The sequence below is a fragment of the Dromiciops gliroides genome, chromosome 1 (assembly GCF_019393635.1).
Source record: "Dromiciops gliroides isolate mDroGli1 chromosome 1, mDroGli1.pri, whole genome shotgun sequence".
NCBI lineage: Eukaryota > Metazoa > Chordata > Mammalia > Microbiotheria > Microbiotheriidae > Dromiciops > Dromiciops gliroides.
This window is the reverse complement of record NC_057861.1, coordinates 260,003,222-260,011,488: the sequence shown is the minus strand read 5'-3', so window position 1 is coordinate 260,011,488 and position 8,267 is coordinate 260,003,222. Positions and strand designations below refer to the sequence as shown.

Below are 8,267 nucleotides of genomic sequence, written 5' to 3'. Positions count from 1 at the left end.
TGTGTACATTTTTTTCAGAGACCCAATTATTAAACATTTACCAGAACACCATTGGATATACTGTGTCTTCAGTTCTGCACCTCTACTTGGATATGCCATTGGCATCTCAAACTCAATAACTCCAAAACAGAATTGATCATCTTTTGCCCTAAACCTGCTCTTCCACCAAACTTTCCTTTTTATGTTGAGGGAGTCAACATCCTCCCAGATTATCGCATTTCCAATCTCAAAATATTGCTTAATTTTTAGTCTCCCTTACCCTTTATAATAAATTGGTTACTAAGCCTTATCTATCCTATTTCTCCAGTACTCTTCCATCTGTCTCCTTTCCATTCAAATAACCACTATCCTAGTTCAGGTACTGATCACCTTTCACCTGTACTATTATAGAAAGAAAACCTCTTTCTAATTTGTTTCCTTGCCCTACTTTAATTTGTCCTTCACACAGCTACCAAAATAATCTTCCTAAATTACAATTCGAACTGCATAACTTTCTTGCTCAAAACTTATCAGTATTTCCCTATTGTTTCTAGGATAGACAACATACTCAAAAGCCTGCTTTTTAAATTCCCCCTCCCTTGTTCTTGCCCAATCTTACTCAACCTATTTTTCCAGCCTTGATTCAAATTACTTCCTTTTACACATTCTATATTCTTATAAATATCCATGCAGAACCAGTAGTGCTTCCAAGATGTCAAAATTATATCAGTGTGTTGCATATTGTGTGTATTTTATATCTATTGAATTATAAAGCACTTCATAAGGCCTCCCATACTTTTTCAACAAACTGTTTAATACCGTTCTGTGCAGTGTGCTATGTGCTTTTAAAAAGAAAATTAAACACAGTTCTTTCCCAAAGTGTTTCATTTTCTAAAATGGGGGACATATACATTGAGAACATCAAAATATACCCATGTAAGACATACTACTATGTCTTGGAATATAAAATTAAATATTGTCAAAGCCAATAAGTGGCATTGATTAAGACAAGGTTACCTACCTTGTGCACAACTCAAATCTTGAAGAAATATTTATATATGAATCACCTTTTCAACAATTCATATCCATTTTATGCTATATAATTGCAAAGCAAGCTAGACAATTGACACACAATGTTACCCCACAGTGTTTGGACATTAAGGAAGAAAGGGGGAGGAAGGAGGGTTTGGAGAAGAACTGGTTCAACAAGACTGATATGGCTACAAATTGTTTCCTGCTAGTTTCAAGAAATAGGTAATTATGTATGATATTTCCATAAGGACAAGTTCGCCAAAAACAAGAGGCTAGTGCTTCTACTAGAAATGGTGAAGAATTCAGCTCGTCAGTCCTGGTTCAGGCTCCCTTTGTTACCCAACATCTGCTTAATGGTTCATGAGAAGTGGTTCTTATTAGTCCGTGCTCTCTATGAAATAAGTTTAATTAATACATTATTCAAAAAAGGCAGTTAAAAAAAAGAAATGGTTAATTCCTTCCCTTACTCACATACTACTCAGAAATTTCAGACTTCCAGGAATTTTTGTTAAGCATTTCAAATTTCTAAACAATAACTCAGAGGTAGCATGGCAAAGAGTTGGCCTTGGAATGAGGTATTGGTTGTTGTTGTTGGGTTTTTAAAAAATCATTGCTATTTTCATTTTTTCGCAGTAACAGTTTTTAATTGATGTTCTTTTCACTGGCATATTTGTACACAACCAAGAGGATCCCTATAATAGTGTTCCAAACAAGATCCTTCTGATGCTAATGACGAACCTTATGTAAATGACCCACCTTGTTCAAAATTCTGAATTATGGAATTGTAGCAGTTACTATTATAGTGAGGTACCATATTCTGTTCTTTACAATTTGGCCTAAATTTTACCAGCATTTCAGAGTTGATTATTGTTGTTATGCTTCTCACAATAAATTATTTTGCTTTTTATAAATTGTGTGAAGATTTTATTTTTTAAGTAAATATTTTCATATAGAAGGTGTGTTTGTTCTTTTTGAGAATATACTTCAGACTCTCATGTTAGAAAAAACTAAGTAATATCCACCCAAACTGGGCTTTTTGTGAAGGAGGTAAGAAATGGAGGGGATGAAGGGGATGGCTTTTTCCCTTTATTACCTGACAACATAGCAGTGATAGAAAAGACCTCGTTAGAACAGTTGTAGTCACAACTTGCAATAACAAGCCATCATGGATCCCAATTCAGTCAAGTCTCCATAATCATTTGAAGCAGCTAGAAAATTCAAGAGCTCCAGGGCTCTCATCGGAGTTTCAGGAGCTGGAAGATCCATAAAATCAACATGTACCAAGTCATCTATATGGAATTTCCTCAACTGTAACAACACTAAATCCAAATTAGACCTCAAAATTTCAGGGTAAGTATTGTCTTGAATTTCCGTTTTATAGGCTTTCTCAATATAAAATCTGAAACAATTTTCAGGCCTGGTATAACCAGCTGGACCAGCTCTTTGTGGGGCAGAAGCTTTGCTGATTACTGTCACCAAAAGAGACTCCACTCAGATTTGATGATTATATACCTTTTGTTTTGCAAATCCAGGGTCAATGACAAACACAACACCATCTATTTTTAGTAATGTCTCTTGTTGGGCAGCTAGGTGGCACAGTGGATAGAAAATTGACCTTGGAGTCAAGAGGACCTGAGTTCAAATATGACCTCAGGCACTTCCTACCTGTGTGACCCTGAGAAAGTCACTTAATCCCATTTACTTTACTAGGGTCATCTCCAGTTGGCATAGTGCTCCCTCACTTAAATCCAATACAGTACAAGTCATGACAACATAACACAACTACCTTTCACCCTATTTTTCCATATTGTTTTTTTGGAGGAGGAGGTTCAAAAATTCTGTTGTTGTTGAGGTGGAAGTTGAGGAATGATTTTAATGTCATCAATTTCTGGACCTAAATCATCAATTTCACACTTTTTTTTCCTACAGGCCTCATCAATTTCCTCATGTCGAGTAAGGAAAAGAAGATCTCCTTCTTCCTCTTCATACATGTGAATTTGTATCACAGTTCGAATTGCTGCTTCAAGGTAATCTCTCTCTGATTCTGAAGTATAAAAAAATCTCAACAGAGTGTGTACGATCAGGGGTAGCTAAAAGGGGACAATTACTGAAGTAAATCTGAAATTTCCCCACATCTGAAGTAGCACTCATAATGATAACCTTTAAATCTAATCTTTGCCTTGAAACTTCCTTCAGAGCTCCCATGAGAATATCTATGACCATTAAAACACCTATAATATATTATATTATATAGTACTCTAGAAAGGGGTCATTCATAACTTCTGATACAGCAACTTTTTATTTTTATTTATTTATTTTTTTTTAGTGAGGCAATTGGGGTTAAGTGACTTGCCCAGGGTCACACAGCTAGTAAGTGTTAAGTGTCTGAGGCCTGATTTGAACTCAGGTACTCCTGACTCCAGGGCTGGTGCTCTATCCACTACGCCACCTAGCAGCCCCATCCATTCATAACTTCTGGAAGTAACATTCCATTTGTCATATATTTGACAATAGTTTTTGCACAACTGTAGTCTTCAAATCAAATGGAATACCCAACTTCCAGGTCCAATATCACATCCATTTCATCAGCAATTCTTTGAACTACACCCATTGTAGCAACTCTCCTGGGCTGTGTGCAGACCACTCCTTTCTTGGGTCCTAGTAAGGAGCCCATGTACTCAACACACCACTGAGGGATCTGTGTTGTTTTACCAGAACCAGTTTAACCAACTAGTAGGAAGGACTGATGCCTGACCAGAGTATCTGCCAATCTATCCTTATATTCCTAAATAGGAGTCAAAGCCACTTCTTTAGAATATCATAGTCAGGAGGGGTGGGAGACAGATTAGTGAATGGATTAATATACTGTGGAAGTGATATATATTTTGCATATTCTGTGTGCGTTGAATGACAGAATGTGTTGAATGTGTTGAGTGTGCTAAGTGAGAAGCTTCTAAAGGTGGTAATCCAGCACTAATGAGCATATAATTAGTAGAGGCACACAAGTACTATCTCTGACCTACTCAAGGTGGAACTAGCAGCAAATCACTTGATGTCTCATGGCTTCAGTCAAATCTTTAAGACTTGAAGATTCTAAAGAAGAACCATTATGTATTATTGTTCAAGGAAGTTCCCTCCCTAGGAATTCTCCTATACCAGTAAAATCAATCTGTCCACTCCCAGCTCCACCCCAAAAAAGTACATACACATATTATGTCATTCATTCATATATTTATTCACTCACTTCATTCATTCATTCATTCATTCATTCATTCATTCATTCAATTCAACAAACAGTAGTGAATGGCAATCTATACAGCCAAGGATGAAAGCCAGGTCTGCTGACTCTGACTTCTGAAAATACTAGGAAAATACTTGGATTTATTTTTCAGTATGCCATGAATTTATTATATAAGATAATAATCTTTTCCCCATTTGAAAGAATGTGCTATTTGTAAGAAGTTATGACTTTTTAAAAAATAATTTTAGAATAATTAATTTACTTATATATAACATATACGGTATTACATTCTTCATTTTTGATCATACAATACAGACAGTGAAAATAGTAATCCCTTAGTAATATGTCATTTTTCTTTCAGATCTCTGAATGAATGGGAATGAGATATTTAAATTTAAAATGAATTTTCATTTTCTAAATCAAAGCTTTGTATATTCAGTTACCATCAAGCTTCCTATTTGTATGATTTTAATTTCATTTGTAAAGAGAAATTATAGCCTTTTTTAATATTTTCATTCAACTAAAAATATTGATTGTGGCCAGTGTTGAAAAGGCAGACCAAATTTTGAATGAGACAGCTGAGAAATGTGGAAGATTCTGTTTACCAAATACTAGCTTATAGGTTTAGCTAAAATAATGAGATGAGAAGACTTCTGGCAGACACATAGGACTTGTTTACATTTTGATTGCAATTTAATAATTTGCTGATTGCATTATAATCACAGCAATATTGCATTTTAATTGCATGCATCTATTTGGTTAACTAAATTAATGCCTTGAAATTACAGTTTGATTTTCACTTATACATAACCAATTCTCTTTCTGTCTCTGCTCCAATAAGGATGATTATCAGCAAGTACTACTCCTGATCATTTCTTTCTGGTAAACTCCCTAGCCATATTCTGGCTATAGCATTCTAAAAGATGGCATTTTTCAAACTAATGTGATATTATTACTATTTCATGGATAGATGCAAAGTACACAGAAAAGCACTTTATTTAACAGAAACCTACAACATTCAGCCACAATTAGTAGGGAAGAAGAGAAGTGGTGTGACTGCCCCTTGTCCATTAGCTTTTACCCAGTATTTGTGCAACAAATACTAGTATTGTATATTTGTATGACAAATTCATTTGTCTCAAAAATGACATTTGGGGATGCTGAAAGAACAGGTTACCAGTAAATGGGATACAGTAAGAAAAGAAAGAATAAGCAAGTTTCATATAACATAATTTGATAATGTAAGATTCTAAGGTTTTCAAATGTTAAATTATTAAAAAGTAACTAAGGATTTAAATCACTTTAAAAAACAACAACAGAGAATCTTGCATGCCACCAATTTCCTAGATCTCATAGGTTGATTTTTGTTTTGTTTTGTTTTTTGGGGACAATGAGGGTTAAGTGACTTGCCCAGAATCACACAGCTAGTGTCAAGTGTCTGAAGCTGGATTTGAACTCAGGTACTTCTGAATCCAGGGCTGGTGCTTTATTCATTGTGCAACCTAGCTGTCCCCTCATAGGTTGTTTTTTTTTTTTTAACAACACTTTCTTTAGCTCCTTGGTGATTCTTTGATATTAAATAATGTATAGGAGGTAGAGAGCACACTCAATTAATCAATACCTAAAAAAGGTGCTTCATTCGGTCATTGAGCATTGACTATTGTGTCACTTACTGGGTTGGGGCTAGGGAGATACAAAACATTTGTCCTGTAAGGAGGATAAGACACAGATGAAGATAACTCATATCTACTATATAGCAAGAACAAAAGAAAGATACAAAACACTGTTGTGAAGAGTGTAGAAAGAAAGCCTACATGAAGTGAATTGTTTTTCTAATTTCAATTTTATTTAACATGATGATGTCTGTTGTGTAATCTGAACAACTTCTGGCACCTTGTTTGAATTCCCACAAACTATAACCTCAATATATTTGTTTTTCACTATGGAATGATCTGGATGGAAGTGCTGAATAGAGCAGCAATGTTGCAAGACAGATAGGTGGGGCAGGCCTCAAAAGGTTGAGAAACAAAGACTATATTCATTTAAATAAAATGCACTAAAGACTTATTGGAATGGTTCTCTTAGAGAAAGAAGGGTGGGTCCCAATGGTACTTATGGTATTTGAGGCTGCAATGCCAAGTTTTCTAGTGATTGGGCCTAAGAAGTTGGATAACTCGATTGCTATACAAAATAATTAGTTTTAAATAAAAAGAAACAAATATTTGGGAGAAGGAAAGGAGAGGACAAATTTAACTTAAATAAGGAAAGCTAGGGGAATGGAAAAGGGAAGATAGAAAATGAGAGAGCAAGACAACATCATGGAATCATAAATCTAAAGCTGAAAGGGACTTTAGAGATCATCTAGTCCAAATCCCTAGTTTTATACATAAAGAAACTGAGGAACATAGAGGTTAAATGACTTGCCCAAAGTCACACATATATAGTAAGTAGCCAGGATCTGAACCCAATATCTTTTGACTCCAAATCCAGACGTCTAAGCATTGAATGTTGACAGCTTTCTCAGAAATTCTGGGCTAGAGCAACAAGGAAATGTTTTTGGTTTTTTAAATGCTACTTAAATACCAAAGATTTTATTGTAAATGTTCCTGAATTCATGTCTCTCAGAACTATTCCATTATATTATTCTTTCCAAAGCCTTCTAATTGTCATATCTCTGGTTCGCCCTCCCATCATCCTCAGTGGGTAGGAAATTAGCTTAATCTTCCAAACAACTTGAACTATCATTCTTGGTGATTTCCATGTCCATAATGATGTCCTTAAATACCTTTTGCCTCTCAGCTGACCAATAACAAGTATAACACCAACTACTGACATGCTAGTAACAATAGAGCTTTAAAATTTACAAAGTTATTTATATAACAATAATACATTTCTATAGGACTTTAAGGTTATTGTTCACTCATTTCAGTTGTGTCATGACTCCATTTGAGGTTTTCTTAGCAAAAATACTGGAGTGATTTGCCATTTCCTTCTCGAATTTATAGGTAAGGAAACTAAGCCAAACAGGGTTAAATTGCCTGGGGTCACACAGCTAATATATGTCTGAGACTAGATTTGAACTCATGAAAATGAGTCTTCCTGGGACAGCTAGGTGGCGCAGTGGATAAAGCACCAGCCTTAGAATCAGGAGCATCTGAGTTCAAATCCAGCCTCAGGCACTTGACACTTACTAGCTGTGTGACCCTGGACAAGTCACTTAACCCCAATTGCCCAGAAAAAAAAAAAAAAGAAAAGAAAATGAGTCTTCCTGACTCCAGGCCCAAGACTTGCCACCTAACTGCAAAGTGTTTTATATACATAATCTCATTTGATCCTCACAACAACCCTGTAAGGTAGGTGTTATTTGTTTTTAGGCTTGATTTATGATTTCACTGGTATGAGGAACTCTTGAGTGAGGACATTCTCTATGACAATGCAAATGGACACTTACCCTTCATTTTAGGGAATTTCCTGGAGCACTGGGATATTGTTGATATTGTCATTGTTATATTAATGTTAATAATACTAGCTAATATTTATGTAGCACTTTATAGTTTTCAAAGTACCTTACAGATATTATCTCATTCGATCATCACAACAACTCTGGGAGGTTGGTGCTATCCTTCCTGACTCCAAGGTCAGTTCTCTAAATTGTTCTTTTGGGTTCTTTTAGCATTAACTAGAGTATTAGTCTGATTGCTGTGCCAAGGCCCAGCTGTTTCTAAGACCAGTCTTGGAGCTCAAGGAGACTGTACATAAGCTCAGTGACATACTGTGATCCCTCTCACAGTTTGAAGTATTATTAATATATGGAATTCTATCTGTAGAGGTAAGGTTAAGTGATGGAGCAGGCCAGTATTACTATTGTGTTGTTATTGCTATTACCATTATTACTTATTATCTATTGAAACCTTCAAGAACAGGACAGGTTTGGGAACATTCTTGTCCTAAGTAGAAGAAACATCTGTATTAAATATAAGAATTAAGAATTTGTATAAAAATTAAGTTGAGAAAA

General features: G+C 35.3%; 1 pseudogene; it reads right to left on the bottom strand.

Moving 5' to 3' along the window:
- Positions 1-2,018: 2,018 nt before the first annotated feature.
- On the bottom strand, positions 2,019-7,087 carry LOC122748136 (annotated as a pseudogene).
- Positions 7,088-8,267: the final 1,180 nt, after the last annotated feature.